Source organism: Pseudopipra pipra, chromosome 1 (assembly GCF_036250125.1).
Source record: "Pseudopipra pipra isolate bDixPip1 chromosome 1, bDixPip1.hap1, whole genome shotgun sequence".
NCBI lineage: Eukaryota > Metazoa > Chordata > Aves > Passeriformes > Pipridae > Pseudopipra > Pseudopipra pipra.
The window spans coordinates 109,461,012-109,482,115 of record NC_087549.1 but is presented as its reverse complement, the minus strand read 5'-3'; the positions used below and the strand labels follow the sequence as shown (position 1 = coordinate 109,482,115).

Below are 21,104 nucleotides of genomic sequence, written 5' to 3'. Positions count from 1 at the left end.
CACTTCTGAGATTTTCCCCATTCTGATTCCTGGTCCTTCACAAGTAGTGTCAACACACTTCTGAGGAACGGCTAGAATTAATCATCATGGAAATGTGAATTAAACAGGGGAATCCAAGAAAGAGAAAAAAATTGGGTTAAAATATGTGCTGGTTCGTCAAAAACAATTCTTCTCCCTTGTTTATGGGAAATATTCCTTTCTTTTGCCCATGGGAATCACATCTTTTGCCTGGAAATGCCCTAAAAGTTACACAGAGCAAGTTGCAAGAGAACACTGAGAAGTTATAAAGGGAAGCATGTGAATTCTGAACTATAGTGGTTTTGAGGAACAAACCTCCCACTTCAGCTTCCTTATCTCCCCATCTAGTGTATGTAACATAGCTAAAGGAACACATTGAAGACTAGGTCAGTATTGTCCCTACCAATTGTTGTCAATGAGAGATTCATTAAAGTAATAACCATAAAGGCACATGGGCACAGAACCTCATGGTCAGCCCAGGGAAAACTTTGCTGAGAAAATATCCAATAACCTCACACTGAGAGATAGACATGGATGAATGTGCTCTTTGTCCTAATGGGAGAATGTTCACTTGAGTAATTTTTAGGTTGGTGGCTTCTACCATGCTCTGACTCTCAGCACCAAAACAAGCTTGGTGAATGAAATGATGGGATGTGTATTTAGTGCAGATGTCCATGAGGCAGGTGGTAGAAGAGCCAAAGCAGCCTTAAGGACAGTAATCAAGATGCAGTTCGTCACGCTTGAAACATAGCTGTTGTATGAAATAGTATTTGCTTTTGCTGGGTAAACAAAAGCAGCTTTCAGCCAGCCATGCAATAGTCATCCAGCTGCCCAAAGAGCACCAGACAAGTACCCCACACTGGTGAGAATTATGGCACTCACCGGCTATTCTAGCTGAATCTCCAAGTATTTCATCTCCTCTGTTATTAAAAAGATCAGATCGAGCAGCTGATTTATAGCTTTATACTGTGGTTATGCCTGAAGACCTTACCTAACATGGAGAGCTTCAGCCTAGGCACTGTGCCAGCTCTGGAGTGAGCCCTGCTCCACAGAACTTGAAAATACATAACCAAAAGGTGGCAGAAGCCATAACGGAGAAGAGGCTGTGCTACAGGGAGCAGACCCTGGGCTGCTGGTGTCTGTATGCAACCGACAGGGGTGAGTGCAGCTACGTGTCACTGGGATCTGACGTACTGGGGTAACTGCTATGTGCTGGCTCCCTGGTTCTGCTGCAGTTGAGAACAACAGTGATGCACAGCCCTTGCTTTCCTGTGCTGGAAGCTCAGCTCAGTATGACAGGAGAATGGTAAGAAGTACAGTATCTCTTGCAAGAGCGCAGGAAATACTGCATTTTTCAACACTAGCAAATTCCAGGTGTATTTTTCTCTCTATCTGAAGCTTATTGGAGTACAGTGAATGTGCTGCCTCCTGAGGTAGGCATGGAAATATGTAATAGCATATTTATTTTTTGAATTAGTTTTACTTACCCTGCTCTATGAAAGTGATTATTTCCCTTGTACAGTAGTTGCATCATCCTAGTGGACTAATTAAGAGAGAGCAGGTTAATATTAAGGAAAGAGGTAAGAACTTTCTATGTTCCCTTGTCTCTGTTCAAGAGAACCATTGTTTTCCCTGCTTCAATCCTAGCAGGAATATCCAGCTATAGTAATATGGCACTCATAGGATGAAACTCCTCTCTGCTCTGTATGGCAGCTGCATGGAGAAGAAGGAGTTGAAGTCTCATGATTATCTCATGATAATCATGGAAGGAAGGATTTTTATTGCCTGCTGGGTGTACAGCCCCACATGGTCTTTTATGTATTTGTGAAAATGCAAGCCGTATGTGCACATTTTATCCCCTTGATAACTTCCTAAAGCAATTATTCTACCAAAGAAATTATTCTACTGAGGTGATTTCACAGACTAAGCCTGCCTCAGCACCCCTGACCAGGTCTGATGAGTCACTTCTTGTGGAAAGCAAGTGACTCAAGAGGAACAAGGGAAGGAAACAAACATAAAGGCCAAGGTGCACTAGAGTCAGGACCCTTCTGATAAATGTAGGCATGTATTTGAATCATTATGTTATCAGGATGATCAATGTCATACTGGCACTAGCTCTAGTCCACTCAACCCTCTGGACACAGGATTAAGTCCATCTCTGCAGCATAAAACAGATTTTTCCACAATAAAATAGAATTATTTGCATGTTCTTAAATTCCATTGCTTTCTAGTTAGGCTCAGAAAAAGTTCCCTGAGCTGAAGTGTGTCTGGGAGCTACTCTATTACAGTGTTTAACAAGGGTACATATGATGCTAAATAAGCAATGCAACTCTGCATGATCCGTCATAATATATACATTATTGATCACTAATTAAAAAAAAAAATGGGCCCAGCTATAATAATGTTCCATGGAATATTTTGGATTCAACAAATCAGAGTCCGTAGACTGAAATTATGCAGCACATAATTTTGGTCAAAAGCTTAATTATTTCCAAGTAATTCGTGGTGGTTAGATGAATTGTTGGAAATATAGGGACCATTTACAGCACTTGAATACTGATTCTGATTAGTTTTTGAATATGAGTGTTATTCAGCGATGCTTGAATGCCAGGCTTTGAGCCAAGGCTTGTTACCTGAAAATACACCCACAAAACACCTCAGTAGTTTATAGAAATTTTTTTTCTTGCCAAAACATTTAAAATGTTCTTGTTGATATCTCTGAATTGACTTGGCAGGTCTGCACAGTGAGTGCAGAAACATTTGTTACAGCTTATTCAATGATTTTATGCTGCAAAACAAACAGCTCCTGAGCTGACTGGTTACCCTCCAGTCAATTAGTTACCATGGGGCTTTTTTCTCATCATAGCCTTGATGTGAAAATTATGAGACAAGCAGATTTCTGTAAAGATTGCAAGTTATATGTGAAAGGTCTTATCCTGTCATCGTTTGCCCTTTGTCTGAGACATCACAAGTGGGGCTGGATGGAGCGGCAAATTGGAGAGGGATGTGAAAAGCTGCGCCCTGAGCAAGGAGGAGATGGGTCACAAACTGCATGCTAACGCTGCCCCTGGTCAGGCTGCTCATTCAAATAAGAGTTACTCATTCACATAAAGAAGATGAGCAGGATTTATCCCCAAGCATGCTTTAGTAAACAGATAGCTTGTAATTTTCCTGTGAAACTGAGTGTGAAGAATATGGTGCTGTTACAGTAGCATGGGAGAGAAATTGCTGCTCCTGGTACATTTTCATTTGTCTTTGGTATAAAGTTACTGTTTTCTTCTTGCTCACAGTTTAAAGGGAATTTACCCAGGAAAAGAAACAGAAGCAGAACTTCATGAGGGGCTGCCTGCCCCGCTTCTGCTTTTTGCTATGCAAAATGCCAGAGTGGCTGTTTAGCTGGTTTGTATCCATCTGCTCCCAGATGGTGGTAATGGGTAGTTCCGCAAAAAATTTATTACCTTTCCACATGAGACACTGCGGCCTGAAAGGAGTAACCTGCTTGAGAAGGAAGGGAGCGCTCATCACGTATCACACAGACAGGCAAAGGAGACAGCAGAGAGTCTTCAGGCTCAGGCGTTTCTGAGCCGCTGGGAAGAAACCCAGTTTTTTGTCAGAGAGAAGTCATATTCCATCATCTTTATCTATCACTAAGTGAAATCATAACAAGCCAGCTTAACAGCAGGAACATTCCTCGGCATGTAAGTTATTTATTGCATACTGTATGGATCTCTGTCACTTTGTACAGACACTCTGGTACAGAAGTTCAAGCTCTGATAACCAAAGTTATAAATAGTATGTGTGGTAAACAACTTGTAGAATAGAATACCACTACCAAATGGCATATATTCCTATATGTACCCTTAGCAGAGACAGTGTGAGTTACACAAGGGATTTCAAAGGGAGACCGGCACTTCCCCATGGCTCCCACACTGGAATGTATCAAATGGATCCTTTATAAATGGGAACTAATAGTGATGTGCCTGAACTTTTAGCTATTTTGATAAAAACATAGTAAATCTAAAAAGAGTCTGAGACAATGAAGTTTCCTCCTTGAGCTGTGCACACAGTCTAACATTCCTTTGCCATCATAAAGTCTATGAAAGCAAATCAGGTGCCTACTGCATAATATCCTGCCTTTAAATGGCTTGTGTTATGTACTGAAATGATCTAATTCACACAGACAACAATTGTGCCTGGCAATAGCAGTCTTTTCATCATGGATTTATACCACTCCCAAGCAAGGGGTCTGCGTACCAAGATTTTCTGTTGTCACTCATACTTGGTCCCATTCTGGCAAAATATTTGCCATCTCAGGTGGACATGGAAAAAAAGGATTAGGTCAGGGATTAAAGACAATTGTGGACTTGGATGAGATTTCGTGGTGATGTTATAGGTTTGACTGCAGCAGGTTGTCCAGGAAACTGAAGCTAAAATTCTTATTCCACATGTAAAACTGCTAAGACTTTCCTGGAAATGTTTAATGAGAAAGAAGTGAGCATATGCTGAAGCTATTTTAAGTTATACAGAATGTATAAAAAAACTGAGATTCTGCCCAACAGGATAATGTGAAGTGTTAAAGTTCTGTTTTAACCAAAAATCTGTAGTTAGATCCAGTTGTCACCAAAGCCTTGGAGAATTGGGCACAACGCTCTAATGATGTTGGATGAACACTTTGGTTATTTAAGTGGCTCCTGATGCTGCCATGATGATTTCTGTAGGCTACAGGTTGCTAAGCTAAGAAGCTGTTGGCTGGATTTGAATTCAGCTTTCCAGGAATCCGTGTAGTGTAGGTCCAGCATCCTGACAAAATGTGATATTTAAAAGCCTGCTCAGGTGTGGGAGCACAGCAGGTAGTCCTTACACTTTTCAGTAATTAAACATCTGCCCATGATTTCCCACCTAGCCTTGCTGTACACCAATACAGCCCTGCTTTGGCAAGCTTCTGGTGGGGTGAGTTAACTAGGCAAAGAACTTACTGAGCTGTATTGGGTGTTGTGTCACCCGCTTTAGAGTGTGCTGGTTGAGAACTGCATTGCATTGTGCAGATGTAGTCTTAGCCTTTCTGTACCTAAGCTGCCAAATGCTTAACAAGTAAAAATAGCAACACCTGTTTCATCAGGGATTAAACACAAGGAAAACTGGGAATGATGGGGTGTTCTCTAATGTGGTGGCAGCGGAGGCTGTATAAGCGTGAGAAATTTTACTCTTGGTTGAAGTTGCACACTTCAGTAGATCTGTTGTTTTCAAAAGCAGATGGAAAAGAAGCTGCTTTGCCCTCTGGGGAGGGAAAAGCTGAACACTATCCACTTCTCCCCCAAGGCAGACAGCCTGGATGCTGCAAGGGCAAGAATCAACAGAAACTTTCTGTAGAGCCTGTTAACACTGAGAACACACAGTCCTGGGGCTAGGTCTAGCTCTATTTTTGTGTCCACAGCTCATCTCCTGCTCTTTTGGGTGTTAACTTTATAATACATGCTGTTGTACTTCTGCCACAGAGACAATACATTCACAAATCCCCAAGCTTGTATATTAAAGAGGAAAACTCAGGTGAAAGGCACAGCCGTGGTCATTACTAGAAAATCATCATTTCTCAGAAAATAATTGCCACACATTGCCTATGGTCATTATAAAAATACCATAGGATCTGCAAATCAGAATATATTCACCTGGCTCAGATGCTGACTTCTCCAAGAAAAAGTAATGTTTCCAGCAAAAAGAACTTCTCCCCTAGGATTTTAGAGCTGGACTTCAGAAAACATCCACTTTACACTAAAAAGACTTATCAAATCCCTAGGAGAAACACAGTCTAGGTGAAAAATTACTTTACAAATGTCAAATTTATTGGGCAAGGAGAACGTGCTGGCTACAGCAGGCAATGTAAGACCTTTCTGCCTCAAAAGGCTCAACATCTTTATCTTTCCTCATCCCTACCTGTGCATTCAAGCTCAGCAGACAGCACCAAGCCCTCTCAAATGAGCCCCTACAGACTGAGCCTGCTATCTCTTCCTCCTAGCAAAGCTGTATATAGAACAGAAGGAGAGAGTGAGCATATTTGCTAGGACACTGAATCTGTACCGTGAATTAATTGTAAAAGTCAGTTGGCAAAACAAAAATTCACATCTTCCATCTCAGAGAAATACGTCAAGGAAAACAGGTGCAGAACATCTCCATTTAATTATGCAACAGGACATAGTATAAGCCCTTAGTGTATGCTTTAAATTCTATTCTTTTCCTTGGTTGAGTTCATTTGACTCTTCCTTTATGCTGTCAGATATTTCTGCTGTTCTACACAGGTAGAGTCAGCTGAACGCAAATGTCACCACTGCAGAGATCTGCACGAATCTATCCCCTGCTGAAAACTCAAGCCCTCTGTCAGCTTTTTATGTCAGGGGAATTCACATTCATGGAAGACAGCAGGGACAGATCCTGGCACGATATTTATACCTTGCTTAGGTGTTTAAACTTTCTTGACTCTAAATTCTGCACATTTGATTCTGTAACACATTCAAAACAGAGGTTACAGACAATGTCCTGTGGAGCTTACATGGCATAGAGGCACCAGGTTCTGTACAAGTAGGTGTTGCACCCTTGAGTCCTCAGACAGAGCAACAGGGTAGCCAGGTACACTCACATCTGTTCAGGAGAGGACTTTGGTGCAGGTTTGTAGGGACAAACAAGGGGATGACTCCCCTTTGCTGTTCCCTCCTTCCCAGCAGTATGTAGCAAATGTAGAAGAACTCATTGGCTTTAGAGCTGGGATGCAAATTCAGCTGAAAATCCTAGGGAGTGTTCCTAAAGCTTACCCACTCGGGAGCATTTGGTACACGGATGCTAATTGTCTCCTGAAATATTCTTGAATATCTGCGTGCTGTCAGATGGCTTTTTTTTTGAGCTACACAAGATGGCGCAGCTTACAGCATCCTCTTATGCCAGCAGTACCTCCTGATCACACCATGATTCCTTACACACTGTTAGCAGGACATCGGTGAGGCCAGCAGGCTTCTTGGAAGGATACAGAGACTGTAGGGGTGATTCAAACTGGTTGCTCTGCTGGATGCCACATTCACTGTGTGGAGGCTGAATGCCCCTCAAGTTATTTCAGCAGAGCAATAATTTTGATAAAGAGATGGCTAGTTCATTTTGGTGGGAAACTACGCTCAACTGAAAGCCCATTTCTCAATAGACAACAGCTGCAAGTAGGAAAAATTTATTAGTGCCTAACAGTTCACTGGGACATGTTCCTTTGCAGATGTCTTATACAGGCAGTATAAACTAATGTTGGATCTGCTAAGGGCATACCTGTTGCATGGGGGAATAGTGCTTCTTTAGTAAAAGACCCTGTTGAATATCTGAAAATATAACTTCACAGCAAGAAAATCATCATCATAATTCAAGGAAACAGCTCTGTACCATTGGAAGTACATGTAATATAGTATGTGGTATTTAATGGAATATATAATTTTCACCCATTGTAGATTGGGAATGGCACCTCTGGTTAAGATTGTCTAATGCTTCCCTCTCTAAAATTGTTTTTGATAGTCTGTAAGCCTATCATACTCTTCATGCTGAAATTTTTCATGCTATTTAATTCAACTTGAATTCTTCGAGTACATTCCTGCCAAATTGATTTAACTGATTCAATAAATTCATCATTTTATTATTTTTTCCAAAAAAACCTCTGCTGTTCATATACTTTGAAGCACAAACTAGAAATAAAGTGGGGACATTTGTCTGTCTGGGATTTTCCAAGATTTCCAGCAGTCGGAAAGCTCTTTGGCTTCTGTTTCTGATGCCATGTAGCTTTCAGGTGTCCCAGTTTGCTGAGCCAAGAAGCCTGAGGCAACAAGCTCTAGAGGTGACTGAAGGATACTGTGCTGGCACTTCCAAGGGCACCATCCCTGCTGCCCTCTGCATTCAGCAGAGGCATTCTGTTTCAGGAAAGAGGTCTCAGGAGCTTGCAAACAACCACTGTGTATTGATTGTGTATCAAAAGCTGCAGGTTACATGTTGAGAAGCAGAAGGATCTTAATTTATTTTTTACTGCTCATGGATCCCCAAAGCACATTGCTGCTTCCACGTTGCTGAGGATCACAGCAGCTCACCATGCTGCTGCAAGCTTTACTTGAGGCCACACATACATGCACCTCCTCTAGAGAATGTATTTGCCATTTATCACCTAACCTTTACATGGACCAAAGCTTGCTTTATTTTCCATTATTCTTCTTCCAACCAACATTTTAGTTATCCAAGTTTTCAAAAAGCATGTCTGTTAGAAAGGGTCGCTAGCACTGGGCAGAAGGGATGACAAGAAAAACCAGTGAACAAGATCTCCCCAATGACCTTAGTAACATTCCTCAGTTCCTCAGTTTTGTTTACTTTACCATTCTAAGGAGAATAAGCAAAGTTTCTTTGTCATCATTTTTTCCTCCCTGAGACTTAAAGTTATTATCAATACTTACCACAGCTGAACAAATAATTAAAAATGAATAATTTATACAATTAACGCAGTCTTTGCTCCCATTTATATAATAACTGCCAGAGGATCACAAATTTCTTTTGAATTTATTCCTTAGTTAAGTTTATTTGGTACAGCTTAATGATCCTACTGCTCTGTAGATTGAATTTAATTTAAAGTAATTATTCACATTCATTAATATGCACATTGTTTTCTAGTGGCTGGTTAAATAAATCAAGTGATGTCATTTTTATTTCCTGGTTGAATAAATCTGCAGTCACTTCCAGTACAAACGTTCATAAACATGAATGCAATGCTTGTTTGTTTGAAGTCAGGCATAGGAACTTTGAAAATTCTCTTCTGAGTTTATTTGAACTTGGAAACCGTGATTTCCTCCATATCTGCAAGCAGATGAGCACAAAAGGTGTGGCAGCATATCTAGAATGAATGCACTTAAAATTCAAATGGATATTAGCTCGTGGTTTGCTTATTTGTACCTCTTTTTTCAGTCCTTCAGGTGCAGCTGGTGCATTCAGGCCTCTGCATCAGACTGCTATATAAAAAACATTATTCCCTCCAAGTTCTGGCATCTTCCTTTCTCTAACGCATTCTCAGCAGATAAACAGCATTCTTTTGTACTGCTGATAGGCATTTAAGAGCTTCTTTAGCCAGTTCACAGCAGTAATGAGAAATAAAAATTGCTTTCCTGGTACTGCGTGGCCAGGCCATAATGACCTTCTTTAATGTGAGCTTTTCTTTTGACTTCAGCAGCAAATGGATACTGGCTCCTTTCAGTAGATGGTTACTTTGCTCAGAAAAATCATCATTTCTTTAGCAGCAGTACGCAGCCTTTATCAGAAAGAGAAGTGTGCCTACCTTCCCAAGGTCTCTACTGTCTTTAAGAAACAGTTGCTTTTTCATGTTGTATTAGCCCTCAATAAAATCCCTTCTCATCATAGCCCAAAGTTCCTGGGAATGTCATAGCAGCAACAGTGCCTCAAAACCTAAGGATTAGAGTTTCCTAAAAGCGGAAGCATAATTATTACCATCAGCACTTGATCTTTGTGAGAATTTAAAGTGTGACTTTAAATCAGTTAGATACTTGATGTTACTGAAAATAAACCTATTTACAACACTCAAAATAATACAGTAATAATACAACAAATATAATATAACCTAAATACCACCAAAAAACTATTTCGATGTGAAATCTACAGATACTGTGGATGGTCAAAGCCCTCCCTCTGCATGCTGAAAAACCTCTTTCCCAGAGGAATATCTCCACAAAAGCATGCCCATAGCAAAGCTGTTGTGAACAGTGTGTATTATCATGACTGTCAGAGAGCCAGGCCAGCTACAAGATTGCCTTAATTCATTGATTTACAGGTGTGGGCTTGAGGACAGGCTGGAACAGGTTCAACACAGGAACAATACACCAGGAGGTGCTACACAGACAGGCAGACATAACGAGTGATGCTTTTAGCTCCAATTTGAGGGTTGCCATGGTTAGTGCAATCTACTGCCCAAAACGACCAGCTCAGTGACATGTAGGCACTTTGTGTTCAAGCCAGGATTTTAAGCAAGAGCCACAGGGTGCTGAGCTCTTGCCTTGACTTCAGCTCCTGCTTCCCCACCAGTGCAGAGCTTTTTCCTGGCTTCCTTCCTATCTTTGATTCTCTGCAGATTTTTGCTTTGCCACAGATATTACTCACCTGCCCTGCCTTTGTTTTCCCTTCTATTGCTAACACACTCAAATATCCGCTTGATAAAGCATTCCCCCTCTGATTCCACCTCCTCTAACTGCTATTCACTACACACTGCCTTTCCAAGGGTATCCAATTTAACTGAGGTGCTTACGGGGATTAATCATAGGAGATCGGCAGGACAGCTCTGCAAGGCATCATCTTTGCAAGTCTGATTGTCCTGCTGTTATTTGTCCAGTGTTTTTGCATTTTGGCTCATCATTATTTTTGTATTCGTAGTTGTGAGTGCCAAAGCTCTGTTGAGAAAGGCTTAATGCTTTTTTAAGTGAATAAAATAAAGGAGGTTTCTGTGATAATATTCAGGTATTGATTTAATGGTCCACTTGGAAGCCAAGACAGACCAGGAGTGAGCTCTGTGGTAATCTAGAGGGGCTGAGCCACAGCAGTCTCATAACAGCTGGAGATAAAGCTGTGGTTCAGTCCATCCCCTGCTCATATGAAGCCATGTCCCCTCCTAGGCTGAATGGGACTGCTTTACTATGCATATGACAACAGCCACAGCAACAAGTTTGTGAAGAAGTTTGATAAATTATTTTCTAAATATCAAGATTAGTCAGATGACTAAAAAAATGTTATGAACATTGTAGAAGTCATTATAGAAGTCATTATAGGGGAATCATTTGTTGACCTCAGGAAAAAGCCCCACAAAATATCAGAGATATTTCTTGTCCGTGCGTCAAATGAGTAAATAACCTTGAGAAGAAAGCAAGCAACTTTTAAAAAAAAAAAATTATGAAAATATCACAGTAAATATGTCACTTTGTACAGATGGATATCACTGATTTATGCATAGACATCAGTCCCTTACTCTTTGGAAATGGAAGCATACATTTGATTTATATACAATTCCTCTGTTTAGTTAAAAAGAAATCAAGGAGGCTATCAGACACAGAGGCACTCTTTCCCTCAAGGTTTTTAAACAAGAAGAATTTGCACCAGTAAAGAAATCCCCATTCAAAGCACTCAGTCTACATTTTCTCATCATCTGGGGAGGGAAACGTTGCATCCACATGAGGAACTGCATGCATCTATCTGAGCACCACCAAGCTGGGCTGTTCATACTCAGAAGCAGACAGCTACGGTCTTTATTTTGCTTTTGAATAGGGTGCAGGGGCTGCAGGAACAATTGCAGGGTTACCAGGTCTCTAGATAATGATCCTGAAGGAAGCTTTTAGCAGAATAGATTTCCCATTATTGTAACACACCTATTCCAGGGTTATAATTGTTCCGGACAGATCTAGCACTTTCCATTATGCATCACTCAGATTGCTTTGATAAACAAAGCATTTGCTCATGTTGATTGTAAAGTGAGAAGGAAACTCACACCCTAATCCAATTTAAAATATAGCCAGGAGGTGGATGTTGATTACAGTGTGAACACAGCCACTGCCATTGGTGTAAAGCCAGTCACTGGATCAGAAAACAGGCAGTTTGGTACTTGCAGTACTGGAGGAGAGGAGTGGTGCCCGCTCCCAGTATCCCTGGGAGTCTCAGGGCTGTTGGCTTTCCTGAGTCTCCCTTCCTTCCACATTAGAAACGTGCTTCTCAGTGCATTCAGGCATTCTGCTTATTTCAACCACCTAGAGGTGGGATGAGAAAAGTACATTTGGGTTAAAATGTGAGCACAGAGCAGAAGTCTCGGTTTGTGAAAGAAGGCTGTGATTTAATGGTTACCCAGGCTTTGAAAAAATCTGGATGGAAGAAAATAAAAGCAGAACAATGAAATAGAAATAGATAATTGAGGGGAAAGTGGAGCAAAGGAGATAAGTAAAGACAAAGGAAGGTATTACTGAGGAGCAGCATGAACATTAATGGGCAATGATAACCCTAACTCCTCAGAGAATCAGGATTCCTGTTCACAGATCAAAACTGTTAGAAATAAAAAGGCTCTACTGTTTGTTCAGTTGCTTTTCTTAAGACAAAGAAGCCAGTGGTCTCAGCTTGTTTCAGGTCTCGATGCAGTTTTCACATCAAAAAGCCACCAGTGGCCTTTTTGTTACCAATACAGATGTCAGGAGCTGCAAGATCCGAAAGCCTTCATCTTGCTACAGGCTCTTGCCTGGCCCCTGTCCCTGCAATGGTGGAGCGGAGCGATAATCCCATCTGACAGATGGGAACAGAAGCAAAGAGATGCTCAAGTTCAACCCAGCAGCCTGCATGAGAGCAGGGTTTAAATCCCTCCAAGCTCAAGTCCAGCCTTCCTTTCAGCCATCACTTCTTGCTGAGTTATACGTGCACTGTAGCCTCTGTGTCCTCTCCTGAAATAAATAGGACTGGTCCTTCTTGTAGAGCATCAGGGCACAAGGAAAAAACTCATTTGCTGCCTTTCTGATGGAGTTTTACTGGTGGGGAGTTGTTTTTGGGTAGCTGGGTTACTGCAAACATTATGAACTTCAAACTGCCTTTGTTTTCCTTAAAAAATAGGTTTTCAAAGCAGTGTGGATAAAATCCCACAAAACCCAACGGCTTAACTGCAGGCTAGATTCAACTCTCAGGTGATATAAATGGAGAGTAACCAAACTGCTGTCCGTAATGTTAGTCCTAACTCCCTCTCAGTCAGCATAGAACAAAATTCAGTCCTCGGCTTTGCCTCAGAGCAAAGCCAAAAGGATCACACTTTCAAGAAAATATAATTTCCCCTGAAATCTCATGGCCAGCTATTCCAGATTTGAGCTAGACATGTCTTAAAACCTCATTTCTATAAAAGGCTCAGATTAACAAACCAGCAATAAGAAGATATGCTTTTTTTGCAGGCAAATGTTAGCTTGGCCTGGTAGTGCTCTGAGCCAACCTGAAATAATACATCCAGGTCAGGGCAGTATGGGACCTGCACAGGCCACAGCCACTTGTAAGATGGTACTTCTGTGCCAGACTCAGCTCCATGCTGATTTCAGCTCTCCATTTTCCATCTTGGAGCTGACTCTCAGAGCATGCCCTGAGCTCAGTTATGTAAGGATGCAAGAGCCCACAGAGACACATTCCTGGACAGAAGCACAGGAAAGAAAAACATAAAGTGGGAAACTTTTCCTGCACCCTGGAGAATACGATGCAAACAGCTGTCTCTGCCTTCTCCCTTTGTTACCAACACCAAATCATGGCTCCACCAGAGGACATTGACCAGATGAGTCCAGACGAGCAGACTACCTTCCACCAGCTTCACATGGATCAGGATACAGCCACAAAACAAGAGAGACTCGGGGTTTCATTGTCCCCCATAGGATTATCCTGATCTGAGACACCATAAAACAAGCTGTGCTGGGGCTTAATGAGGCTGATGATCAGGAGAAGAGAAAAAGAGAGGAGAACCAGGAGGACAGCAGTAACTATCAGATTTCCTTCTAGTTATGGTCTCTCGATTTGTCTCTAGTTATGGTGTTAGGTATCATGGCTGATTTGAGGATTTACACCAAGAAAAGCAATGGATCTGGGGGGAAAAAGCCCATCAGAATTGTGTATATATGCATACAGACACAATCACACACACACAAAAATGTATAATAAAAAATTCTCAAGCAGTCAAAAAATGAGTAATAAAAGACTACTGAAAATTAGCAGAAAAATATTTCTGAAAGCAGTGAGACAAATGTAGGAAATGCCTAATTATTAGCATACGCAGACTCCTTTCAGCACAATTCTTTGTATAACCCAAAAATAAACCTGTACCTGGAAGGGTATAAATGGAAATACTGACTGGTCTCTTAGATTCTCTTTGTCGGCTTCATTTCTCAAGTGCCTTGTATTTAAAAGACAAAGGACTTGACCCCATTTTGTTTGGTTGATCTGTCACTTAACATATATTCTTGCTCTAAAATGAACCCTGGCCAGGTAACAGTTGCTTATTTACCAAAAAGGTACAGTTCTGGTTACCACCTGAAATTTCAAGCTTCCACATGCTTCTCTGCAAGCCATTTGGGTGAAGTAGCCAGCCTGACCCACAAGCAGTTTTTGCAAAGCTGAAAGCCACCACACCTGAACCCCATCACTCAGAGAGCCAAGGAGCCCCAGCAGTGGGTCACGGGCAAAGGGTAACTACCTTATCCTTATGTATCCTCACAGCTTGCAGGATAGACCAGGGTTTGCCATGCCATTAGATCCAGGTGCAACCTCTTGATGTTTGCCTCATGACCTACAAGCCAGCATCCCTGGTCTAAGGTTGTACTGGGGGAGCCAGCCCGCAGTGATGGCTCATTTTTGGGCTGCTCAGAAGCCAGCACTGCTGTACAACAGCATTCTCTGGTGTCTAAATTCTGGCAGTTATTAAAGCTTTCCTACCTGGTGGTTGTTGCTAGGCAAGAGGCATCCTGCAAGTGCTCCATCACTGAGGTCAATTAAATGCTATCCTCAAGCAAGCTGCTTTGAACTGAAGCCTGTGTGAAAACAGAGAGACAAGATTCTTGTTCTCTTCGTTAAAGAATGACTGGAGTTGTTGATAGAGACAAGCCTTACTCACAGCTTTTACTTTTCTCAAAGTAGAATGAGGTTTGAACAATAATTTTTAGGACTAAGCAAGGACACTGAATTTTTAAAAATAAAGGATATGCATCTGATGTAATGTACATAATTTGAAATAGCAATACCCACCCTCTCCTCCTTTGCATTACTTTTTCATCTGAAATGAGTGTCTATGTCAGATGACACCGTAGTTCATGCTCACGTAAGTGATAGGGTCCCTAGGTGTACCAACTGAATGAGGCACATTTCTATTCAGACTTGGAATTTCCCGCAAGAGAAGGAAAAAGATAGGAGGGTTGCTAAGGTTCAAAAGAGAGAGTGAAGCAGAAAAAGTGGAAAAAAGAGAAGGAAAATATCATATATAGGCTCAAAGGTAAAGGCTGTTTCTCTCACTGATAATAAATGTGCCAAGAAAGCTGAATTCATTTTAAAAGGTCATTGGAAAAAATCAGATGAAAAATGTTTTGATAGCTGAAGTCCAAAGTTTTGTGCATGTTGTTTCATCTCGGGTTTCTGTCAGCTCAGCCAACCACTTTCTGGGCAAGCAGCTCGTAAAATAGACTGTCTCAGAGCCAGGACCTGCAGATCACTGCTGGAAACAGCTCTGCACAGCTCCATCAGGCAGACACAGAAGGGAAGGAGCTTTGGACTGGCCAAAACAGTTCCAATAACCTGTGGAACTGCTTGCCCTGGGATTGGGAAAATACTCAGATCTCATCCGAAAGAACTGGAAGTGGGATTATGGTTGAGGTGTCCCTCATTCCGAAGTCTCTGGACCTCTTTTCATCCAAACAGGCAGAATGTTATTTTAAAAAATTAAGTTGTAATGCTAAATTATTTTTAGGGGTTTTTTTTCTGAGACATTCCAAATCAGAATATTAATGTAAGCAGCTTTTCGTGCCTCATTCAATCCTAGTGGGTACCTAAATTAATTTTTTGTAGCAAATAACTTCTTTTGTCAGTGAGAGACAGTTTAGGAGCCTCTATGCTTATTGAAGTTTCACGTTCAAGGTTTTGAATAATTCAGGCAGAAAAAAAATATTTTGAAAATGTCAGATCATTTTACTTTGAGATTTTTGGTGTTTCATTCTGCTGCAGCATTGTAGGGCTAAATGAAACAGAGGAAAAGTAATGTCAAATCCTTCACTACATTGGGTAGTGGTATGTGAAAATCCACATCTTGCTACTCTGTGAAATGGAACCCACCTGCCCTTCACCCATTGAGCCTGTCACCACCAGGTTACTGAACTGGTGTAATTCAAGTGTAATTTTAGTGTATTTTTAAAGAAATGCCTTTTGGAGATAGCCTTCATCTCAGAGAGGAGGAAGTTCAGCTTTGTCCTCCTACGTCTAGTGTGTATCCCTCAAAATGCTAGGCTTTCCTGGGAAGGGGGAAGAATTATCATGACCCTGTCAGTCTTCAGTATCCAGAACGAACAGTGTGATGTTGTACCTGGATATAAATAATTTTGGAACTTTTTAAAGAAACAGGAATGTCACCTTTCCTCTTGCTCCCTTTAAGCTGCATTCCACCTCCTCCTGCTCAGGCTGCAGCAGAAGCTTCTGAAGGCCTCTGTGAAATACTTTATAATTTTTTTCATTTAACCTGAAACACAGTTTCTCAGCCTTTTCTTTTGGTGGGGAAAACAATGCATGATTTTTAAGGTCAGTCCAAAAGGGATATTTCTTTACTGCATTATAATCCTGTAATAATACATTGCATTATTTCATCCTGCCTCAAATAGCTTTCCACCAGAAAAAAATGAGACACTTATCCTTCCTGTGATTTCTGTACAGGCATCCTGCTGGTGAGAGCAGCCAATTAGCTATTTGTTGTAGGATGGCAGCATCCTGAATGCATATCTCAACTGGTGAACCATTTGTCTTTTGAAATTTACACTCTGCACCTTCTGGGTATAGTTGACACCCCAATCTGACACGCTGGAGTAACACGAGCTGCCTGCACCATATCTGCAAATATAAAAATGCAAACTATTTGAATCTGCGGGTTTGGTTTGAACACAAAAAATGTACAGACTTTTTTTCCTCCCCCTCTGAAGGACCCTTCCCAGCTTGCTACAGCTGACATGTAGAGGAGAAGGCATTCCAAATTCTTCTTACTGACTTCTTTTCTCAGCAGTAGTTTTCAAGTCTTTCCTCAGTGCCATTGAAGGCCCTACAGGTGATGTGCCACAGGAGACCTTCAGGCTGCTGGGAAAGCCTTACATAGAAGCCAGTGTGATTTTTGAGCCAGAGCCAAAATGTGGTTTGTTCCCATCGCTGGGGCTGCCCTACCAGAAGAAGTGACAAACGTTGCCCATGAGAGAAGACTGTAGTAAACAAAAAATTATTGAGTAGGAAAACAAATGTTAATTATGTATGCTAAAATACCACCAAGTGCATAGAGAAAAAGATAGGCAACTGCTGAATTTTCCTGCTAATGCATTTCACTCCATTTTACTGCTAGAGCTTCCTGTAAAAAGTTAAGCTACTCACATATGTTGAGAATTGCCAGGGTTTTCATTTTTAATGCTGTGCCAGAGGGGTAGGTGGCAAAGGAGCCTGACTGGTTTTATCCAGCTTTAACATGAAGTGGAACAATAATGTTCTGACAAGGATGCTAAATAGGGGAGTCAAGTCATCACAGCACATTATTTCTTGCTCAGCCTCCCTGTGTTTCCCCTTTTTCCCCTCTGGACAAGCTACTTAACATCTTTACTTGCCTTATTTTTTTGTGTTAGAGACAGAAATATCTGTGCCACGTTTCCATGCCTACTCATATTTACAGAGTTTTTTCTGAAATCCCAAGCTGAAAAATCAAAGGAAAGGGTTGCTAATAATGCAACAGCAAAGCAGCTACACCTCCAGCATCCCTTGCTTTGCCCTGAGACTTTTCTCCTAGGAGAATAGATATTTAGAATGGGAGGTCAATAGAACTCTAAAGGCAAGCTAACTGAATAGTTCGTATTTCTTATCGTCTTTAATGATGTTCAATGACATGAAATCGTTACCATGGAAACTAGTTTACCAAGGGTGCTACATGTGCTATTTCTGAGGTTCAGACAAGGCTCCTGGCTTTACCAGTTAAGTTTGTTAGAGGAGGGAATGACTTTTCAGCGTCTTCATGGGTCAAACAACAGGTATCTGAAAATCCACAGTCCAGTAATTAGATGTTTGCTTGACTTCACCCAGATAGGATATGCATTGTTCCCAGCTCCTTCCCTTTTAAGTAATCAGTATAAAGTTAAGATACTACTAGTTGAAGACTCTTTAGGAAATGCTAGAATTGAGTACAGCATGAAACTGGGCCTGTCAAATCAATTATTTTCTATTGCTTTGCTGTAGGCTATTTTAGAACAAAAGAGATATGATTTGGACTTTCAAGATTGGAGTTCATCTAACAAAAGTTAGATCTGAGAACACAGAATATTCTTCATTTTTACAGGTTTAATAATGAACCTACTCTCATTGCCAAAAAACATGTCTCTATGGAGAGTGCTTCTGAATTCCATCCAGAGGTTACAGGATGGAATGGTTACAGGAGGCAATTTATTCTTCATAGAACATAATTCCTGTTATAGTCTATTACTATTCTATTCTTCATATAATTATATTAAATAGCATGATGAGGGAAAGAGGAGGCCTGTGGCAGTCAAGATTAAGAGATTTGCTTGGGTACTCCAGAACCAGCAGTGGCTATGAGGTAGTGGCAAGATCATCTGTTGTACCAAGGTCAGTGCAGCCCTACAAGAAGCCTACAGAAGCAGAGGTCTGCTAAATGCAAGTTGTGTAGGTATGTTATACCCCAGGATGGACTGCCTTGGGAAGGCCAGCCTGCTCAAGAGATCCTTGATGGCACAAATTTGAAAGTCTAGAAAATAAGTCCTGCAAGGATAAATGGAAAAATGTGTGATTTTTTAGCCAAAGAGAGCACGGAGGAGTGACATAGGAAAGGTCTTTGAATACTTCAAGGGTGGCTATAAGCAGGAAAGGACTATCTGGTTGGGGGGGTGTGAGAAGGACAAGGAATAATGGGTTTAAATTATAAATGGTTACATTATATATATAATTTTAAGGGTGGGATTCATCTAAGCAAATATAGACATCTACCATGTAAATACTCCAGCTAGTTTTCATCCATAACAGTGGAAAGAAAGAGTCACTTACAGAGCATGGATCATCTCACCCTAAAATAAACATCTAAAATAGTGGTTTCACAACACCTCGTGCTTTTTATCCACAGCAAAGTGAACCTGTTTCTTGCATCCAGTGCTTCCAAAGTGGTTCCTGCTCTTATAGGCCTGAACATTAAAGTTTGCAAATGCACCATTCACGTGGGACTGGGTCCCAGGGGCTGCTAACCCCACTCATCCTCTTTAGCTAAAGAGCAGACCCTGGAGCAGTCTGAACTGCTACATCCAATTAGTGCTGTGACCACAGGACTGCACTTAGCAGCTGTAGCACAACCCCGTGAGTGCCAATGGCCATGTTAGAAAGACTGCGTATTTATGCAGAATATAAATACCCCTGTTCCCCACTGTCATGTGCTGAGAATTGGTGCTGGGTCATGCTTTCAATGACTCCTTTCAGGAGGGCAAAGGGAAGAAAGAAAGAGGGAACATTACCTTGGTGAAGGACAGGTTTTCTCTTGCACTCCAAGTGGAAGGCACAACACAAATGTCTGGGCAGCATCATGGTTTTGGAGATGTGGAGAAATAGTGTCTGATGACAAGGTTTTGTATAATCAAAGAAAAATTACAGCCTAGATTGTTGAAAGGTAATAAATTAAATTACCTAATCTCTCAAAGTAATACTTTCCCTTTACCGTATTGAGTTCTGTGCCAGAGATGCACCTTTTTCTGTTTACATAATTATTTATTCCAACACCACCCATGTAAAAGGCCAGCAGCAAAACTGTCTTTCTTGCAGTGAACTGACATACACACACACATACATACACACATACACATCTGCTCCTTGTTTCTTTTCATTTGATAGTCCCTGTAATGAAAATGCAGGGATGCTGGTAAGGGCTAATGGCAAATAGTAGTAAGGATGAACATTGGTACATTATTATTGCCTTTAAAGAAAAAAAGCAAATTGCAAAAACTCTATCACGAGGAAAGAAAAAAATATCTCTAGCCAGAGCAAATGGAGATAACTGTGCTTTGCTCATCTCTGTTCTAAACCACAGAGCTCAAAAAGGGCTAAAGGTTGGTTTTAATGATCTCTTGATGAAGTTTAATGAAGGATTCTCTTGCTGCACAGAAAGCCCAATCCCACAGCACATTTTACTTATGGAAACACTCTGAACATTGAGCTATGGATAAGCCATTCTGCCTTTGAGACTCTGGCAAGCTTCCATATATTTTATCAGAAAAAATAAATAAATACCAACCAAGGGAATAAAGAAACAGCGATAGTCAGTACATAGAAATCAGGTCAGCACACTGGTACCTGTAAAACATGATAAATATATGTTACACCAGCAGCATAGGCATTAAATCAATACATGAGAAGATGTGGTGTTATCAGGATGCAAGCAGCTATAGATTTCTTCTAGTTTAATTGTATTTCTGCACCTCTGTAAGCTATTAGAAGTAAGTAAATACGCCAGTGTAAAGGTTTAATGATGACTTACGCTAGAGCTTCTGTAACACTTTCCATCTTCAGAATGCCACCAGTCTGAGGCATGTAGGTAAATATTAACCTTGCTCTACAGCTGACTTGTTTATAAGCTATCAACAGGCAGGTTATGCTGGCAGGCTGTGGAGACTAATTTATAGCTCTGCTGTGGGGAGTCACTTGGTTTGTCTGCACCCAGGAGTAATTTCATACCGCCACTAGTCCTTCCCAAGCCTGCAGTTGGAGATTTCATTGTCAGCCGGCTCCTGCAGCGGGAGGATAACGGGTAGCTGGCTGCAGGAGCCCTGCCAGCCTCCCCTCCTCTGGCTTTCACGGCCAGCCCAGGGATGCCAAGCCAGTTTGCCCCCTGACATTTTAGCAGTTGCTAAGGACAGCCAGGGGCACTATGTTTTATCTTTGGAAGAGCTCACTCTTATTTGCTAGAGAACAAAAAGGTCCTGACCTCACCTTCTGTAGTGTAAATCAGGAGAAACGACGCTGAAACCACTGGGGTTGCAACATTAGGAGTGGAGTGGTTATAAAGGATTCAATTCCTCATTATTTATTGATCATGCAGATGATCCGATTCTTGCTGTGTTACAAAGAGTCAACCAGAGAAGAAAGGGCATTTCATAAAAGAAATAAATGTTTGGTGGTGATTGTTCTAGAGGCTAAGATTCTGCATAACAAGGGATTTATGGCAGCTTTTAACATCTTCCCTAGCAGGCTAATACCACCATAACACACAACATCTATCCTTTCCTAATTCACTATAAACAGTTAAAAATTAG

General features: G+C 41.2%; 1 long non-coding RNA gene across 2 annotated transcripts; it reads right to left on the bottom strand.

The window, feature by feature from the left end:
* Window positions 1–119: 119 nt before the first annotated feature.
* Window positions 120–20,660, bottom strand: LOC135421673 (uncharacterized). 2 transcript variants are annotated; one of them, XR_010434148.1, is made up of 5 exons: window positions 20,330–20,660; window positions 20,087–20,145; window positions 19,314–19,410; window positions 14,509–14,603; window positions 120–9,494 (listed from the first exon to the last, which is right to left on the bottom strand). It is a non-coding gene; the product is annotated as an uncharacterized LOC135421673 (long non-coding RNA). The 2 variants fall into 2 exon arrangements; XR_010434147.1 differs by having other exon boundaries at window positions 19,314–19,369.
* Window positions 20,661–21,104: the final 444 nt, after the last annotated feature.